The sequence below is a fragment of the Heteronotia binoei genome, chromosome 8 (assembly GCF_032191835.1).
Source record: "Heteronotia binoei isolate CCM8104 ecotype False Entrance Well chromosome 8, APGP_CSIRO_Hbin_v1, whole genome shotgun sequence".
Taxonomy (NCBI): domain Eukaryota; kingdom Metazoa; phylum Chordata; class Lepidosauria; order Squamata; family Gekkonidae; genus Heteronotia; species Heteronotia binoei.
In genome coordinates, this window is record NC_083230.1 from 77,733,300 (window position 1) to 77,754,268 (window position 20,969).

Here is a 20,969-nt window from a genome sequence, read left to right on the forward strand (position 1 = left end):
CAGCTTGCAGTGGCCGTCAAGAAGCTTAACTCAGCCAACTACGCGGTGTGGAGCCTGAGAATGGAAAACTACCTTAAGCGTGAGGGGCAATGGCTGTTTGTAAGTAATCCCCCTGCCGCGTTATCTCCTGCCCAGACTGTGTTAGCCAATAAGGCGCTGGCAAACATCGTGCTAGCAGTAGGAGATGACCAACTAGTATATGTGCGTGGGAAGGACACTCCCAAGGCTGCCTGGGACGTGCTCAGTGGGGTTTATGTTAGTGCCACTGCTGGCTCCCTTATGGCCTTGACCAGGAAGATGTTCCGCACTTTAATGCCAGCTGGAGGGTGTGTAAGGCAGCACATCAAGAAGCTAACGGACTGCTTCGTTGAGCTTGAGGCCAGGGGCAAAACTGTAGCTCCTGACGACAGAGTTTATATTTTGCTGTCTTCATTGCTGCCTGAGTTTACTCCCCTGATAACATCCCTGGAGACGGTTGATGTGGCGACTCTGACAATGGAGTACGTGTGTGCCCACCTGCTTGATTTCCAAGAGAGGATTGCAGCAGTGAGTTGTCCGGGGGTGTCGGCTGAGGAGCGTGTGGCTATCGGCTCGTCTGGGAAGGCATCCAAGAGCGAGCCGGCTTCTGCTGCTGGCAGGCAACCAAAAGCTAAAGAGGAGCCGACTGCACTGGCTGTCCGACGTTGCTATGGTTGTGGATCGTCCTTGCACCTGCTCCGAGCTTGCCCAGAGAAGGGGAAGCGGCGTGGATGGAGGCAACGAGAGCAGAGGACCACCAGCCCGTGTGAGGAAGAAGCCCGGCTGGTCACGTCTGCAGGAGAGAGCACAGGGTCTGCCTGGATTTTAGACTCTGGTGCAACGAGCCATCTCTGCTGCGACAAGGAGCTGCTGAGTAATGTTGACATTCCTGAGCACAGTCATGTCAGATTAGCTGACGGGACCTCCGCAGCTGTTATATGCTCAGGCAGTATTGAATTTCCTGTGTTAAATTGCACTTTGCAGCATGTTCTGTGTGTACCCTCATTAAGGTCGAACTTGCTAAGTGTGAGCATGTTAATTGACCAAGGTTACCAGGTGAAGTTTGAAAAAACCTGTTGTAAAATCCTAGGAGGTGGGGGGAAGCTGCTTGCAACTGGGAAAAGAGAGGGAAATATATATGTGGTTCAGAGTCATTGTGCCCAGGTGGCACAGGTGTCAGATGTGCCAGTGCACAACCAGTGTATACATCTGCTCCACAGGAGACTCGGGCACTGTGGGTTTAGAGTGTTAAAAAAGACCCTGCAGTTGGTGCCAAGTCTGAAAGTAAAACCCTGCAAGTGTTACCTAGACTGCCAGGTCTGCAAAAAGACCAAGAGCAGGGCTTGTGCTGTTGCTAAGCAAAGCAAAAGAGAGAGTAAACGTGCCCTAGAACTCATTCATTTGGATGTTATAGGCCCATTGCCAAAAAGTCTGTCGGGGAGGAGATACTGCTTAGTGGCCACCGACGACCACACAAGGTACTCTTGGGTGTTTGCCATGGTGCATAAATCCGAGGTATACAAGGTATTCACAAAATGGGTCAAAGCGGTGGAGAGGGAGTTGGATACACATGTCAAAGCTATTCAGACCCACCGCGGGGGGGAATTCTTATCTAATGCATTAAAACATTGGCTGGTGAGCAAGGGCATTGCCCACCGTTTAGTGAACCCAGCCACACCCCAAGAAAATGGGCATGGAGCTGTACTGCAAAATGTGATGTACTGTATGTTAGAAGATGCAAAGTTGCCAATTGCTTATTGGGCCGAGGCTATGCATTCAGCAATTTTTGTGTATAATCGTATTTGGTCCAAAGCTGTGAATGACTTGCCTTACAGAAGGCTGTACAATAAGTGTCCAGACTTAAGGTATCTGAGAGTCTTTGGGACAAAAGCCTGGGTTGGCATCCCCTCCGAGGACAGGAGGGAGGGGGATGGCCGGGCAGAGAGCCTAACTTTTCTGGGCTACAAGCCAGAAGCCAGGTGTTATCGCTTTTGCGATAAGGAAGCGAAGATAACGCTCAGTAAGACTGCCCAGTTTAATGAAAGCGCCAGCTGGCCGCAGTTACATTCTACTGAGAAAGAACTTGTACTACTGCCAAGCACTGATAACGATGCTGGAGTCCTGCCAAGGGTAATTAAGCAGGAGCAACAATCTCCCAACCGGGAACTGGTAAGCAGACAAGCAGAGGAAGGTGAGCTCAAAACTGGCACAGAGCCTCAGGTGCAAAGTCAGGAGGTGGAACGTGAAAATCAGGAGGTGCAACCTCTAAATCAACAAGAGGAACCAGGCCAGGAGGTGGCAACAGATCAGCTCGAAGGAGACGAGCCCGGTCCGAGTACAGGGCCACGAGTATCTGCTAGGGCCACAAAGGGTATACCTCCTGCCAGGTACAAGGTGCCTTATGTTACACTGGTAGTTAAACCAGACCCACCAGGGTTCCAGGAAACGCTCAGGAAAAAGGCTGAGGCGTGGAAGGTCTGGGTGGCAGAGTGCGAGGCACGGAACAGGGAGGCTGAAGCCAAACGCCAGAGGGAACTGGCTGACCAGGACAGTGACAATGAATTCCTGGATTGGGAATTGTAAATCTGTAAATATGTAAGGTATGCAATGTTGCTGTCTGTGAACCAATGTGAAGGCATGTGTGTATAACAATGCAAAACATTGTGAGTGATGTACAGTTACCAGGTATGAATGTAAACTGTATCCAATATTAAAATTCACTGTGGTTGGGTGCACTGGGCTCGATAGATTAGGAGGTGTGTTGGAGAAAGAATCTATCTTGACCCAGCTTTGACAGCTCTGTAATGACAGCTGGTGATCTAGCCGGCATGCTAGGTCACAGTGACCTTATCAGCAGGCTGGTTTGAGCCGGCTGAGGACAGGTGAAGGAACCTGCTGAGTCAGCATGACAATGCACTGCCAGGATTGGCTGACTGGACTATAAATGAACTGTGCCTGCAATGCACAGGTCTCTTTCTGAGAATTGAATTGCTGGCGGAGCGTTTTGTTCCTGTGATCAATATATTGGACTGCACTAGAGAGCACGTACTGTATATAATGTAAATACACTACTTTGGCACTAGTTGCAGGTGTCTGGCTGATTTCTTTCCTGGAGCTCAGTGTCGAGCTCATCACACCGCTCACTCTGCTAGCGTCCGCACCGACAAAGGCACCCCCTGTTGAACTCCCCGGATGATGGGGAAGGGAGCAGTTAAATGACCTTCACTATTACCATGGCTTTTTTGTAGCAGGAATTTTTTTGCATATTAGGCCACACCACTCTGATGTAGCCAATCCTCCAAGAGCTTACAGTAGGCCCTTTACTAAGAGCCTTGTAAGCTCTTGGAGGATTGGCTACATCTGGGGTGTAGTCTAATATGTAAAGGAGTTCCTGCAGTAGAGTTGTTATACAGCGACCTCTTGTCTATAGTGCTTTGTTTCAATTTGGCCTATAGACAGTTTCTAGATATAGAGTCAAATGCATATGAAAGATCTATGAAAGCTGTATATAAAAAGCCCTTCCTCAAAATGTCATGCTTACTAATCAGGTGAGATAGCACATAACAATGATCAAGCATACTATACCCCTTATGAAATCCCATTTGTTCTGGGCTAATGATTTTAGACTTGGCCATCCAAGACTAGATATGTGAAGGCCCGGGGGAAAAAATGGAAAAAATTGGGGGTGGGGGGGGAGAACAGGGGGTTTTTTTGTTTTTTCCTGAAGCCTTTTTTGTTTTTTCCCAAAAAATTGGAAAAAATTGAAAAAAACAAAAGAAAAAATTGATTATGGAACGTTTTATTTTAACATGAATAAAATATTTTAAGACAAAAGGTATTCAAATATTTTCCAAATCATTTCTAAAAAATATGTATGGTATCAGGTTATTCTAATTTCTGTGCACTGAGGACAAGCAAGTCCTAGACTGTGCCCATTCATTGAAACTTAGTCCTACACTCCCTTCTATACACTTCCCCCTTCTTCAATTCTTTTTATGAGAATGAGTTTTTAATTTTTTTTAACACTGTGGAGAGGAAATCTGAATTACTGTTACTTCTGGATTTTTAAAAATTGTTTTGTGGAAGTTTTTTGTCTGTTTTATATAAACTAGTAAAGAGTTCAGGAGATTGTTGCTTCATTTGTTACAATTACAAATAAATATTATGTAAAAAGTAAATTCTTTTTGTAATAATTGTTTGGATACACTATGTTTTTAATATGCTAGTTGTGATAATTTTATGCCAAGTAAAATTGTCCATAATTTTATATTCCTAAAGTAACAGAATGACTTTCGATCTGGAAAAGAAAAAAGAAGTACTAATGTAGCAATTTTTCCAAAAATTTCCATCCCCCCCCCCCCCAAAAAAAAAACCCTGGATTTTTTCCAAGCTTCAAAATTTCCAGAAATTTTACATCCAAGACTGAAGTCTGTTTAACAAAATGCTACATAGATCTTACCTATGACTGACAACAGACTAATAGGTTGACAATTCTTAGGGTTGCCTTTATCTCCAGCTTTATGGAGTAAGACAATTATACAAGGATGCCATTCGGGAGGAATCACACCAGTAGAATTCAGTCTAGTAAAAAGATTAGCCAAAAGCAGCATCTACCAGCCCATCTCTAAGCACAGAACTCATTGCCATTCTGGGAGATCATGAGACAATGGGGCATCTAAGTCGTCATAATTTTTTTTTTACTTAGAATACAAGGATGAAAAGTGCGATACCCAAGTCTGAGCAGTAATAACTTGAGAAAAACTACCTCTATTTTAAAAAAACAGGAAACAATCTACCAGAATTTAGAAGACTCATTATACCCAGCGGACTTGATTCTGGAAGCAGAAAGGCAACCCTTCAGAGTCACCCCTATGTTGCCAGCAGACCTGGGGGGGGAAGTGTCTTGTCCCCTTAACAGGGGTGTGTGTGTGTGCAGGTGCATGCATGTTTGAAGTGCCATCAAGTCACAGCTGACTTATGGCAACTCTACCGGGTTTCCAAGACAAGAGACTAACAGCGGTGATTTGCCACTTTCTTCCTCTAACAGAGGTTTAATGTGTAAAAATGTGCAATGAAGGGTTTTTTTAAATGGCGTTGGTACTAAATCACATTCCCCCTCTATTAAGGGAACAGGGCATTTTTGTTCCAATCAGTTGGCAAACCTAGAGGGCTCCTTCTTGGCAGCCAGCTGTCTACATTGCTTTCTGCAGCCAGTTACTACCAGCTTTCACCTAAATTGATGATACATATTCTCCAGCTATTAGTTACAAGTTATCAAGGTTATGGAGCCAACAATCAAACCATATCAAACCATAGATAAACAGTCCTCTTTTCACCTGACTTAATGCAATACCATTCCTATTTTTAAAAACCACCTTTTCTAATGTTATTTGATGAACTGGGAAAAGGGTAGGTTTTACATATTTAAGAGACTTGTATCCTGCCTTTCTTTTCCAAGAATACCCAAAGTAATGTACATGAACAAACTAGTGCAATAAAGCTACCACATAAAATAATAGTGATGCCGCCTAAACTAACAGTTATAGAACAATAACTCTATGATTCTTAAAGAAGGCCATACAATTGCAGATGATGATGGATAGATAGATAGATGATGGATGGATGGATGGATGGATGGATAGATAGATAGATAGATAGATAGATAGATAGATAGATAGATAGATAGATAGATAGATAGATAGATAGATAGATTGATAGATGATTGATAGATGATTGATAGATGATAGATGATAGATGATAGATAGATAGATAGATAGATAGATAGATAGATAGATAGATAGATAGATAGATAGATAGATAGATAGATAGATAGATAGATAGATAGATAGATAGATAGATAGATAGATGCAGGCAGGCACCCAGGCACCAGAAACATGCCAATTCAAATGGTGGGCCAAGACCCCCTTGGGGGAATCCCATCTCCCTACCACATGCCATTGCTGAGTTTGGCGTGGTTTCAGACCCCACCACCTCTGAGGTTGGCCACAGTAGTGGGAGTGTCTGGGAGCCAATCCAAGCCCGGAATGGCCCCCAGAGTCTGCCATGACCAGGTCCAGAGCAGCTCCCAGTGTCCAGGAGCAGCTCCCGGTGGCCTCCTAATTTTTTTTTTTTTTAGATTTCACTTTAAAAACACAATATTAAAAAAACCCACAACCATTAAAAACAAATAATTGGACATAAGCAGCATAAAATTATCCATAAAACAGGAGACCATTAAAAAGCTGGTAACATAAAGCCACTATTTAAAGCCTGGGTTAAAAAGATGTGTGCCTGAAAGAAAGTAAAGTAAGTGCTAGGTGAGTCTCAAGAGGAAGGCTATTCCAAAGTTGAGGTGTCACAACAGAAAGTGTCCTGTCTCTAGTCACCACCCATCTCACCTCTGAAGACAGAGACTCAAAGAGAAGAAGATGATGATATTGGATTTATATCCCGCTCTCCACTCTGAGTCTCAGAGTGGCTCACAATCTCCTTTATCTTCCTCCCCCACAACAGACACCTTGTGAAGTAGGTGGGGCTGAGAGGACTCTCACAGCAGTCCTTTCAAGGACAACCTCTGCCAGAGCTACGGCTGACCCAAGGCCATTCCAGCAGGTGAAAGTGGAGGAGTGGGGAATCAAACCTGGTTCTCCCAGATAAGAGTCCACACACTTCACCACTACACCAAACTGGCTCTCAAAGAGCAGAGCTTGCATGGCAGATCTTAACTGGCAGGCTGGATAGTATGGGAGGAGACACTCCTTCATGACATGGCAGTAATGGAATTTCCAAATGTTTGGTTTATTCTTCTCATTTTGATAGTATTTTTTCAACTGTCATATGAACTGCATGCACAGCTAATGATTTTCCAATTTTTTTGCTGACTTTCCTGGGCCTCTGTACCCTTTCCTTCATGGAATGATCTTCTCAAATACTGCACACACTTGGACATTTGAGCCACATCACAACCAGTATTTCCTCTAAGCTGAGCCTCTGGCTCACAGATTTTTGTCTTAGCTCAGGGAAAATGGTCCCAGAGCAAGTTAATTTATGCAGTAGTTCACAACTTTAATGCCAATAGATCATGAAGCAGAATTTTGGCTCACAAGACTCCACAGCTTAGAGGGAGAATTGATCACAACAGCCAAGTGATTAACAGGGATGTTTAGGGAGAGGTATTAATCCTTTTCTTCCTGCTTTCAATGTCCCAGCTGAAATTCAGACTTCAGGATGGGCTCCTTGCCCACCCACTTCACTGCATGTTAAACCTTTGTGCACTCTGCTAAGTTATTAATGATTCCTGTCTATACCAAACCAGATAATATAACAGGAAGCACTGCTGGTAGCAGTACACCCACAAGTAAGTTGGATTAGCAGTAGTGAGTTACAGGATCTAATCTGCTCTAAAGCTAACAAGAAAAAATACTGTGTAACAACTGTAATGTTTTAAATATAATAAACAGTATGTAGACCAACAACTCCATATTTTTCAATGCCCCAATTCAATTCAGTTAGTAATGTCCCAACCAAGAATCTCTCAATAATAAACACACCCAAGATTCTTCTAAAGTTCACATATACTGAAATCTAAAATTACGAAGTCACCCAATTATTGATGGCAGCAAACCACTGTCAAACTTCTAATGAAGATGAAAGGAGACAACATGTGTTCCAGGTAGAGAGTATGTTTCAAATCTAGTCTTTCTTAGGTTGCTTATCACTTCTATAATGGAACTGTCAGAAGAAACACAATACAAGTGCCATAGTATACCCACACACACAAAGCAGTAATACAAAGGCAAAATTCCATCCTATACAACACTTACCCAGTGCTCAATATTAGCTATGCATGCAACAATCAGTTGTCTTATCAATAATGCAGGCAGCCAAGGTATTCATGAAAAACAAACCTCTAGTCTACAATTAAATGCACCCTGCCCCAGCTGTGTGGAAACACCTGTGCTTGTGAGTACATTACAATTAAAGGTATATTGCATCATCACATAGGCAAATGAAAATTGACAAAGAACATTCTAAATTAATGCAGCCAGATCTGATGATGCATGTAAGCCATTCAGAACCAGTGTCTAAAACATATATGAAAAAGCCTTCTTTTGTAACAGTCTTAGTTGTGTCTTCAGTTTTGTATTGGTGGGCTTTAACCTTGCACAGTACTGCACATTTAATGTCCTCAGGATTATGATTAAAATCAACACAAAGGGAAACAATAGCAGCGTCAAGAATTTTATGATGGATCTATGTTCTAAGACCCGCATCATCATGCCACAAATACTGGACTCAATGTAATATTTTTCACAGGGGCACTTAAAAATGTAAATTACCCTCTTGGACTCACAATTTGTAAATTGATTGAATCTCCAAAATATTATTATTGCTTTGTGCTTGTGGGTACATTATTGTATTTGTATTGTGTTTCTTCTGATAGTTCCATTATGGAATGATAAGCAACCCAAAGAAGACTGAATTTGAAACATGCTCTACCTGGAACACATCTTTTCACCTTTCATCTTCACTAGAAGCCTGACAGCGGTTTGCTGCCATCAATAATTGGGTGACTTTGTAGATTTAGATTTCAGCTTCTGTGAATTTTAGAAGATTCTTGGATGTGCTATTATTGAGAGATTCCTAGATTGGACATTATTAACTATGAATTGAATTGGACACTCAAAAATATAGAGTTGTTGGTCTACACATTGTATATTATATTTAAAGCATCACAATACATTGTTTAATAGTTACACAGTGTTTTTTCTTCATTGGCTACATTCTGTATGCTGTGGTTTCCTGTGGTTTCTTGAATAGCTAACAAGGGCAGGAGGAAGAGAAGGGTGAAAACGGGGGATGAGAGGCTGCAGATCTGTCTGTTGACCAGAAAGGACACTCCTCAGCTTGAAAAGCAGAACTTAATTGGTAACTCCAAGCACCCTGCTTCTACTACAAACTGGTATGAGTTCAAATTTCTAGTCATTCAAACAAGGGTCAAAAAGTGGCTACATCAGATTTCATGAGAAAGTTGAGATCTTGCTTAGCATCTTGGAAAGGTTTTCATAAGCTTGCATAACTGACCACTGATTCAGTTGGCGACCTGGAGCCATAGCTTATTTAAAGTATATTTGTCAAGAGATATTTTCTGAGGCTGCACTCAGATTTACTTACTGGGTGGGAGGATAATCCACTGTCTAACTCTGTAGTTTATCATTTTAAAAATAAATAAAAAATATCGAAGGGATAATTCTACATACAGCAGCCAGTAAGCACCCACAAATCCTGATGGGTTACCATGGCAACACATTTCTGCTTTGGGTATGAGAGAACTGTTCTCTGTGGAAAGCCATTTTTGAAGAAATATAACAAACATTAACCCAGACATAGCAGTTTACAATCCCTTTAGCCAAATATACCTGATTAGTATGGTTCTCTCCCTATAACTGAGTACTGTTCTATCAAATACTCAATTTTTGGGATAATTCTGTTAATTAAGAATAATGTGAGAAGTTTGCACATGGATCCAAAGCTACAACATTATGCATATTGGAATCGTTAGTATTTCTGTCACTGTAAACATAGATTGAATCCAAGACTTGACCATAAACCCGAAGACCAAGATCTTAAACCATTAACCCATGGCAATTGAGATCTAAACCAGGCCTGTGTAACACAAATGTAAACTTTTAATATACTTAGCAGGGCTTGTAACTTAATACCATAGCAATCACTAGACCCAAATTGTAGGTTAGCTAATGAAAGACTTCAGAGCAAGCCCTTCGAGCCTTCCTCCTCACCTGCATGGGGTTCACAGGTAATCATGATGGATTAAACTAGTGCTTTCTTACCCATTTTGCAATCTGAATCCCACATCAGAAAAGCTCCACATGGAATCCTCCCACAGAACAAATTCCACTCAATCACAAAAAAGAAGCACAGCTGAGCCTTCAAACAGCTTCATATTCATAAGGTATAGCACACTGAACGGTAGCATGGACACAGGGGGCTCAATCCTCAACAGATGTAAAGAGACACATTGCAAATCAATTCTGCAGCTGCTGTAGATTAACATAGCTACATTGAAAATTAATTTGAACAGACTGAATTTGTATAGCCCAAGATTTTGTTTCTTCCCCGAAGCATCTCTTGCTCAATCTCACATAGTATTCAGCATTTCTGTCTCTCTCTCTCATTTTAAACTGTACTCACTGCCACGGAGGCAGCAGTGGTATCTGATTCCACAAAATGGCTTCAGCAGCCTGCAGGGTGAAGTGAGGATAAGCCTCTGGGTGGGAGGATAATCCACATTTCAAACACCACACTTACATGGGGATACAAAAGGGGAAATACCACCGCCAACTCCCTGTTGTTCATAAAATTATAGAGCGAGCAAAGCCATCACTGCCTGCCTTGTCTCAGCATTTCAGGAGGCCAGGATAGCAAGGGGGAAAGTTCTTACTGTTTTTTGGGGTTTTTTGCTATCTCTCTCTCTACAGCCCCACATACCAGCACAGTCACACATTTATCACCATTATTACATGATAACTACATAATTCCCAGCACCATACCTAGTGCTGTTAAGCTGTTCAGCTACATTGTCTCTACTACAATAATACTTTTTTAAACTGGCCTCAATGCATTGTTAAAATGAATCTGCAATAGAATCTAGGGGACATTAACTTTCAGAAGGTACAGTCATGAAGTTATTCACTCGAGGGGAGTTACTGCTACTGCTACATTAAGGTCATTTTAATATGAAGCTCAAAATGAACCTTTCTTTGATCAGGTTTATAACATGACTGTAAAATATACACTTGCCAGAATGCTACAGTTTATATGCATACGAAGGCCTACAAGGAACTTGTGGGGGAGGAGAACTCCCATTCTTCCCTCGCCCCCCACTACCTCTTCTTTTCTTCCCCCACCATTCCATAACCACCTCCTCTTCTCTAATGCCCCATCCTCTTGTCACTGCCTTTCCCCCTTCATTTTCTTGACACTGCCTTCTCCTACTCGGGTGATGGACCTGGTGTCATCCATGGTGACACTAGGACTCTCTCAATATGTGACATTACCCACCCACCAGGCTGGGCATATGCTGGATCTGATCTTTGCAGCGGGAGTTGTAGTGGACCGGCTTACTGCTGAGTCAGTGCCACGGTCGGACCACTGTGCCCTGAAGGCCCATATGGACGTGTCTCTTCACCCCTGTTTAGGCGACAAGTGTGTTTTGGCTTGCCTGCAAAGCCTGATGGACCCAATGCAGCTTCAGATGGCCTTGAGGGATGAGCTTGCAGAGTCCTGGAATAGCCAGCTCTCTGCAGTCATCGATGAGATCGCACCTAGGCATCCTCTTCGCCCCTGCTCATGACTGGCACTGTGGTATACCCTGGAATTGCAGTCAATGAGTGGCAGCTTAGACGATTGGAGAGACAGTGGTGACATACTCAGGATGAAGCGATGAGAACATCTTATAGGTCATTTATGTGGACCTATGAGGTGGCAGTAAAGACCACAAAGAAAGCTTACTTTGTGGCCCGGATTGCATCTGCGACTTCGCGCCCAGCCCAATTATTTAGTACAATTTGGTCCTTAACTGCCCTACCACAAGGCAGATCAAATGCTAGGGAATTGGAAATTGGCTGTGAGGCTTTTGTGAGGTTTTTTGCAGATAAGGTCTCATCACTCCACCATGACCTCCCTGCCACATTTGAAACAGTAAGTGAACTCGAGGCTCCAAGCACGTCTTCAGGTCCATTTCTGGATCACTTTGGCCCACTCAGTCTGGAGGAAGTTGACAGGATTCTCATCTCTGTGAACCCTACAACTTGCATTTTGGATCCGTGCCCGTTCTGGCTGATAAAAGCTTGCTGGACCGTGTTATGTGATCCGCTTCTATCTATTGTCAACAGATCCCTCATAGAGGGGGGTCTTTCCCACATCTCTTAAAGTGGCTGTGATCTGCCCTCTCTTGAAGAAATCATCTTTTGGCCAACTATTGGCTGGTGTCAAACCTGCCCTTTTGTGGTAAGATTATAGGGAGGGTGGTGGCAATACAGTTACAGGGTTTCCTGGAGGACGGTTCCATACTGGCATTCCAGTCCAGCTTCCGCCCAGGCCACGGGACAGAGACAGTGCTGGTTGCCCTCATGGATGACCTCCTGAGACATCTGGATCAAGGTGGCTCGGCAGTACTGCTCTTATTAGACCTGTCGGCTGCATGTGATACAGTCGACCACCAGCTGCTGTCCAGCCATCTTGTCGATGTGGGGATACAGGGGTCTGCCTTACAGTGGCTTTCCTCTTTCCTAAAAGATTGGGGACAAAGGGTGGCGATTGGGGAAATGTTGTCCCAGAGACACCAACTTATTTGTGAAGTGCCGCAGGGGACAGTTTCTTTCCCCAATGTTGTTTAATATCTATATGCGCCCCCTTGCCCAGATGGTCAAGAGGCATGGGCTGGGTTGTCATCCGTATCCAAATGACACCCAGCTCTATCTATTGATGGGTGGCCGGTCCGGCTGCGCTCCGGAGAACTTGGACCTGGCGCTGCAAGCCATGATATCATGGCTCAGGCTGAGCCAGCTAAAGCTGAATCCAACAAAGATGGAGGTTCTCTATCTAAGTCGCAGCGGGCCCGGGAAGGGTGATCCCTTTACCAGCCTTGGATGGGGCTCCACTGACACCAGCATCACGGGTTAAGAGCTTGGGAGTGCTCCTGGAGTCCTCCTTAACAGCCACTGCCAGAGCTGCTTTTTTCCACCTTCGGCTAACACAGCAGTTGGTTCCCTACCTTGAGCGCAGTGACTTAGCAATGGTGATCCACGCCTCGGTCACCTCAAGAATTGATTACTGTAACGCTCTCTACACGGGGCTGCCCTTGACTCAGATTTGGAAGCTGCAGCTGGTGCAGAATGCTGCAACCAGGCTACTAATGGGGCTTCCCTGGCAGTAGCACATTCAGCCTGTGCTGAGAGCGCTGCACAGGCTGCCTGTTGCATACCGAATCCGTTTCAAGGTCCTGGTATTAACCTTCAAAGCCCTATATGGCCTAGGACCTACCTATCTGCAGGACCGCCTTGCCCCACATGTTCCCCAGAGAGTGCTTTGATGAAGTTCTCAAAATCTTTTGGCTGTCCCTGGGCTAAAATAGGCTAGGCTTAATTCCACCAGAGCAAGAGCCTTCTCTCAGTTGCAGCCCCAATACTCTGGAACACCCTCCCATAAGCCATCAGGGCCCTGCGGGACTTACTGCAGTTCCACAGGGCCTGTAAGACTGAACTATTTCGGATGGTATATGACATCTAACGGGAGAGGGCTGCCATCACATCTGGATCTATCACACTTTACTAAACTGCCATGTTGAGAAAGTTTAATACTAAACTAAACTGCCATGTTGAGAAAGTTTAATACTAAATTGCCATGTTGAGAAAGGAAATATTATATGCCTGAAGTAATGCCATTGCAATTTATCTGATTGTTTTATTGTTTTAATATTGCTTATGGTTTATTGTATATTTATGCTGTTAGCCGCCTTGAGTCTGCATAGAAAAGGCGGGATATAAATATAACGTAAATGAATAAAAATAACACAAATATTTTGCTCATTCCATTCATGTAGGGTTGCCAATATCCAGATGGTGGCTGGAGGTCTCCTGGAATTACAACTGATCTTCATGTGAGTCTATGGCATTATACACCATTGAAAGTTGGAAGGTGGGCTCTATGGTATTATACACCGACCGATTTTGTACTCAGCTTATCCCACTGTCATGTTTCTCTTTTCTGCACAGCGTCCTTTGGATTTCCCACTATCTGCTCCGGAGTTGCAGGAAACATTGCGATTTTTGCGGGCAAACAGAAATGCTTTCTGTTTGCGGCGCAGAAACAGTGATGTTTGCTGCAGCTCTGGAGCAGATCGTGGGAAATCCAAAGGACACTGTGCGGAAAAGAGAAACGTGACAGCAGGGCAAGCTGAGTGCGAAATCGATCACCATTGAAGTCCCTTCCATCCCCAAACTCTACCCTTCTCAGGCTCCAGCCCCAAAATCTCTAGGTATTTCCTAATCTGGAGCTGGCAATCCTACATTTATGTCATTTTTTCAGCCTTCCTGCTGCTACCTATTCTCCCTTATCTGCCCTGCCACCACTATCTTCACTCCTCAGTATTGCGGCTACTGGTTCCAGCAGTGTTTATGAGGTTGCTAGCAACCCTCAAAATGGCAGCTGTTCATCATAAAATCTTGTAGCTACAGCTGTCAATTCTAGGTTGGGAAATCCCTGGAGATTTAGAGGTGGAGCCCAGGGAGGGTGGGATTTCAGGAGGAGAGTGAGCTCAGTGGGGCATAATGCCATAGAATCCACTCTCCAAAGCAGCCATTTTCTACAGGGAAACCAATCTCTGTCATATGGAGATCAGCTGTAATTCTGGGAGATCTCCAGTTCCCACCATGACTGTACCTTCTAATCCTGAAAGAGATCTTTTTCCTGTAAATTGCAATGTTTGTGTAAATTAGGCTTGCCTCCTGGCAATCACCAGGGGATGAAGGGGACTTACCAGGAGTGGAGGGGGGCCCACACCATGTCACTGGCAACATGGTGACATCACTTCCAGCACACACTGGAAGTGACATCATTATATTTCACTCTGTCATTTAGTGGAAAACTCTATGATATACTGGCTTCCACCATAGAGTTTTTGTCCAAATACCAGAGCATCACCTGGACATCACCAACATGATGACATCACTCCTAGCACATGCTGAAAGTGCTGTTGTCACATTCATTACATTACAGTCTATTATTCCAATCTGTCATGGGTGCTGGGGGCCCTGCAGAAGAAGCCGAGCCTGCAGAAGAAACTGTGCCCCTGCCACCTGCACCAGTGCCCCTGCCTCCTGCTGGAGAAGATCCAAGCCCCCCTGCCTCACCCTCTCGGGTGGCTCGTGTGCGTGACCGCCTTCGTCAGGACCTCAGGGATCGGAGGAGGGCGGCACACTCACGAGCAAGACGCTCCCTGAGCCCTGAGTTTTGAAAGGATTCTGGCCCTTCTAGGAGTGAGGGTGCTTGAGTCTCAGCAGGATCCTGGCTGCCCTCTGAGTCAGCAATTAGCCCAAATAGGCAACAGACAGCAGAGGGCTATATAGCTGTGGGCTTTGAGAGAAGGCTTTGTGGAAGCAACTAGTCACTTACCTGACATTCTAGCATCCACTTGGGCTTCTGGACCCCCTGACTTCGGCTTCTGAACCTCTGACCTACGATACCTGGACTGTGATTCGGTTTTGGCGCTTTGGACCCTCCTTGCTACCCAGCTACAGACCTTGGACTGCCCCTGGACTTCGCCTGGCCTGGCTCCAGCCCGTGACATCAATCTACTTTTCCAAATAAATAAAATAAAGAGGATGTATAGCCCATTCAGGGATTGGGGAGAAAATAGATGTAATGACTGAATGACATTAGCATATGTCATGAAATAAGAAATCAGTACCTTTGTTAAGTCTGGGGTTTTCATTGTTTTGAGTGTTGTAATAACTTATAACTCAGCAATTTCCCTTTCTAGTCTGTTCCTGAAGTTCCTTTGCAATCAAACAGCTACTCTGAGATCATTCACTTAATGTCATGGAAGGTTAAAGTGTTCTCCTGCAGCCTTCTTAGTCTTGTGATTATTGATGTCACATTTAGTTAGTAAGATATCAGAAAGTTAGGTGAATAGGGAACTGGTTGGAGAACAGCACCCAAAGAGTAGTTGTCAATAGCATTTCATCTGAATGTAAGGAGGTGTCCAGTAGGGTGCCACAAAGCTCAGTTTTGCGCCTGGTATTTTTCAATATTTTTATCAATGATCTGAATGAGAGTGTGGAGGGGATATTCATTAAATGCAGATGACACCAAATTGGAAGGAGCAGCAAACACACCAGAAGATATAAAATTCACTAGAAAAGTAGGTGGTAATGAACAAGATGCAATTTACCAAGGATAAGTGCAGAGTTCTACATCTGGGTAACAAAAATGAGGAACACACACACTGGATGAGGGATACACTTCTGGGTAGCAGATCTTGGGGATAAGGGTGGACTGTAAGTTAAACATGAGCAGCCATGTGATGCAGCAACAAAAAAGGGTAATGCATCTTGGGGTGTATCGACAGAGCCATAACATCCAAATTGCAAGAGTGCCACTGTACACTGCATGGATCAAGCCACACCTGGAGTATTGTGTGTAGTTCTGGAGGCCTCACTTCAAAAAGGATGTGGACCGAATGGAGGGGATGCAGAGGAGAGGGACAAGGATGATCAGGGGGCTGGAGACCAAGCCTTATGAGGAAAGTTCAGTTTGGAATCTGTTTGGAGAAGAGGTGGTTGAGGGGCAACCTGACTGCTCTCTTTAAATATTTGAAGGGCTGTCACTTAGAGGAAAGGTAGGGAGCTGTTCCTGTTGGCAGTAGAGGAGAGGACTCACAATAATGGATTTAAATTAAGGGTGGGAACATACCAGCTGGATATTAGGAAAAACCTTTTTACAGTAACAGTTGTTCAAGACTGGAATCAGCTACCAAGGGAGGTGGTGAGCTCCCTCTCACTGGCAGAGTTTTAAGCAGCAGTTGAACAAACACTTGTCAGAGATGCTCTAAGCTGATCCGGCACTGAGCAGGAGGTTGGACTAGTTGACCTGTATGGCCCCTTCCAATTTTATGATTTGTGTCCATTTATCTTTTGGCATAGAGTTGGACCTTTGCCCTGTGTAGGGAACTGAAGGGCACTGTTGGCATTTAATTGCGTTGAATTTTATAACTATGCCTCTATAAAAGGCCTTACTTGCTTCCCAGACTATTCCATCCCGGCTGTTTATTTCAAATAACGATTTCATTTCTCTCTTTGCTAATCTACAAACTTCTTATTCCTTACAATTGTGAGATTTATCTTCCACCTATATTTCCTTGTTTCTCCTCTCTGATTTAGCATTACTGGATTATAATCTGAAAAAGTGTTAGGTAAAATCTCTATCTTTTCTAGGTCTTTCATCAACCCAACCTTCATCCAATACATGTCAATGCGCAACCAAGACCTATGCCTGTGCGAATAGAAGGTGTAGTCCTTTGTTGTAGGGTTTCTTATTCTCCATGCATTGACCCATGTGTATACTTCAGCCATCTTAAAGAAACTTCCCGGCAGAGTATGTCCTCCTCTTGATTTATGCTTTAATTTCCCTGTTACTTTTGTCTTCCTTTTTATCTAAAACCGCATTGTAATCTCCTATTATGCAGATGTTGTCATAATCATAGTTTAACAAGTTTTGGTGTAGTTCTTTAAAAAAAGATTCATGTCTTTCGTTGGGGGCATATATGTTAACTAATAAGATTTTCTGGTTACCTCTGACTACCTCAGTAGCTTGGAATTTTGCATCCTTTGAGGAGAACAGAAGTTTAGCAATTCTAAGTGAGATGGGATTAGGCAACAAGTTCCTAAAAGCAATCCAAGCTATATACCATAACCCAAATGCAAAAATTTTAATTAGCGGACTTTTAACACAAAAGTTTTTTCTACAAAGAGGGACTAGGCAAGGCTGCCCAGCTTTCGCCGTTGCTGTTTGCATTAGCTGTAGAACCATTTGCGGAAGCCACTAGAATGAACCCAGGGATTCAAGGAATAAAAACTGGAAAGAAAATGCATAAAATTTCTTTATATGCAGATGACATTGTCTTATGTTTAACTAATCCTGTCAAATCATTATTTGTTCAGAAAGTTCTAGACCAGTTTACCCAGGTCTCAGGCCTCCACTTCAATAAAAATAAATCTGAAATATATCCAATTTGCCTAGTGCAGGAAACAACCAAAGTCATAAAAGAACATTTTACCTATAATTGGCCAGCTAAAAGGTGGTGCTATTTAGGCCTAAATATCCCAGTAGAGTTTCACAATATATATAGTGAGAACTTCGAGGTATTGTTTAGATAAATTAAAAAAATAATTAATAATTGGAATTCATTGGTATTAAATTTATCAGATAGGATAGACCTGATTCAAAGTTTTCTCCTACCAAAGTTTACATACCTTTTTAGAACAATTCCAGTGATGATCCCAGCAAAAGTTCTGCAAAAATGGCAAAAAGAAATATTAAAAAAAATTTGGGCAAACAAAAAAGCAAGAATAAACAAGAAAACACTGCATAGACCATTTGACCAAGGGGGCCTAGAGATTACAAATCTTATTCATTATTATGAGGCTTCCAATTTATCCTCATTATTGCGAGCTTATACATCCACAGAACTAGAATAGGTTCAAATTGAACAGTCTTATTTTGAACCCTATTCCCTCACCGATTTTTTATGGAATTCATCACTAGTCCCAACAAAGCGATGGTAAGAAAATATATTCCTTAAAAGTGCTATTAATATCTGGAAAAAATACAAGGAGTATATAGCTCCAGAAATATCACTTCTGTCTTCCTATACTAACCAAAATTGGTTTGACCCAGGTCAAAATGATACAACTTATGTCTCCTGGCAGAGAACAGGGTTAACAAGATTGAACGACTTCTTGAAAAAAAGGCAAATTTATTTCCAAAGTGAAAATGGAAGGAAAATTAGGATTAAAATTATGTGGCTACGATATGCCAAATTCAATCATTATTTAATTCCCCAACTATTAAAAATCCATAGAAAGATCAATGACTGATTTTGAACAACTTCTACTGAAATTAGACACAAATTCTAAAGGCTTACTGTCTAAAATATGAAAAATTCTCCTGAATACAGGACAGCTCCCTATTTTAAAATACCAAAAGCTTTGGCACGCTGATATTGGCTACACACTAAGCGAACAAGATTGGTTAAGCATATCGGATCACCTTATTATACTTCCAAAGTGTTTCAAACAATAAAACTTGTTAAAACATTAAGTTTCAAACAATAAAACTTGTTAAAAGGTGGTACTTACTTCCAAATGTTATGAATCACATAAATCCAAGTGTTGACGCCCAATGCACAAAGAAGTGTGGTATTAAATGTGAATTCTTCCAATCCTGGTGCACCTGTATATACATTTTAAAAAATTGGGAAAAAATTATTATAGATATACATGAGATTACCAATATCAAATTTCCATTTGACCCCAAAGTTTTATTATTAAGTAAATGGTCTCCCTCGGATGATAACTTGATTGAAAATATAAGGATACACATCTTGCTATCAGTAACACGCACTACCATTGCAGCCAAATGGATACCCATTATAAGCCAACAATTATTGACTGGCAACAACATCTGTGGGAACACTTTATAATGGCTAAAATTTCCCATTCAATGGTTTCTTCTTCTGTTGATAAATATGAAAAATATTTTGTATCAATTTGGTTTCCTATTGTAGAATATTTGGCAACTTTAGACATAATTCCTAAGAATACGATGTACAATCAAATGCTATACTTCTAATGATGGTCAACTGAATGTCTTACGTTACTTTTGTTTTTAAAATCGAAACCTGAAGCTATATACTTACCTATTCACCTTTTGTAAAAGTTTTTTTTTAATTATTTGTAATATCCTTTGGAACACTTAATAAAAGGAAAAATGAAGGGGGGGAAAGAAGTTTAGCTTGGATGTTTCCTCTAATATAGGTTACTAGTCCTCTTTTCTTTTTTTCCTCCTCTGATGTTATGAAAGCTTTCCCTAGCTTCTTATCTTATCTTCCAGAAGATGCTGATTTCTTTCTCAAATGTGTCTCCTGAAGACAAATAATCTCGGATTTTAACCTTCTCAGTTGGTGAGTTTAAACCATTGATGTGTATTGAAGTTATTTTCATTTGGTTCACCATTCTTTAAAGTTGTGTACCTCAGAGTTCTGTCTGATCTTTTTTCTTTTTCTTTTGTAGTCTTGTCTCCATTTGACTTGTTTCTGCCCCATTTTCCCCATTTTCTTCATCTTCCTGATCTGAGTCTGTTGATACTTCTGGAGTTTGAGTCAGGTGTCTTTATCTCTCTCTCCAGGCAGATCCTTTGAGTTCTTACGGCCCTTTTGTTTACGCCAATTTTTTGCTTGGTTATCTAAAAAGTCCTTTAATTTCAAAACTGAATCGATTCTGTATCGCGTGGCCTCAAATGAAAAAAAGGAGGCCTTCTGGGATGAGCCACTTATAGCAGATTGCTTTCTCCTGTAATAGCAATGCTAGAACTTTATATTCAATTCTCTTTTGTCTGATTGTCCATGGTATCTCTCTTATTATTTTAATATCGTGCTCCTTAATTGTAATAGGTTGGTCTCTCATCGCTCTCCAGACTGCATCTTTAATCTGTTTCCGCACAAATCTAAGGTGTACTTCTCTAGGTAATGCATTCTTCTTTGCATATAGAGAGTTCACTCTATAAACATAATCAATCTCCTTCTCTACTTCTTTTCTCTCCATTTCCAGCAACGGGGCCACAGCTTCCCCCATTAAACCAGCTAAGTCCTCATTCTTTCCCTCAGGATAGTTTAAGAATCTTAAAACATAATCCACCTTATCCATTTCTGATTTAGCAGTCCTGATCTGTTTCCTGTTGTTTCTTCTCTATTTTCCCAATATGCTGATCCGTTGATGTTACTTTAGCTTCAATCGATAACGTGGTTTGAATCAAATTCGTCATATCCATTTTGGTATCCTTCAATCTACTCTCCAGACCCTTTAATTTACTCGTAACTTCTCCTATCTGTTCAGTTAAATTCTTTTGCATCTGGTTCAATGCCCCCATGAAGGTGGCTTCAAAAGTAGCTAGAAGCTCTTTAAGTGAATCTTGGAACAAAGCTTTAGGTTGACCAGGTGAGTATTGTGTTTTTGTTTGTCTACTCATCCTTAGTACACAAATTAGATAAACTTGCTCACCTCTTTTTTTTATCCTAAATATAATCAGTAATTTCTAGCTAATCAGGCAGCCTAATTATACTCTGAAAATATTCTAGTCTTTCCCACGTTCAA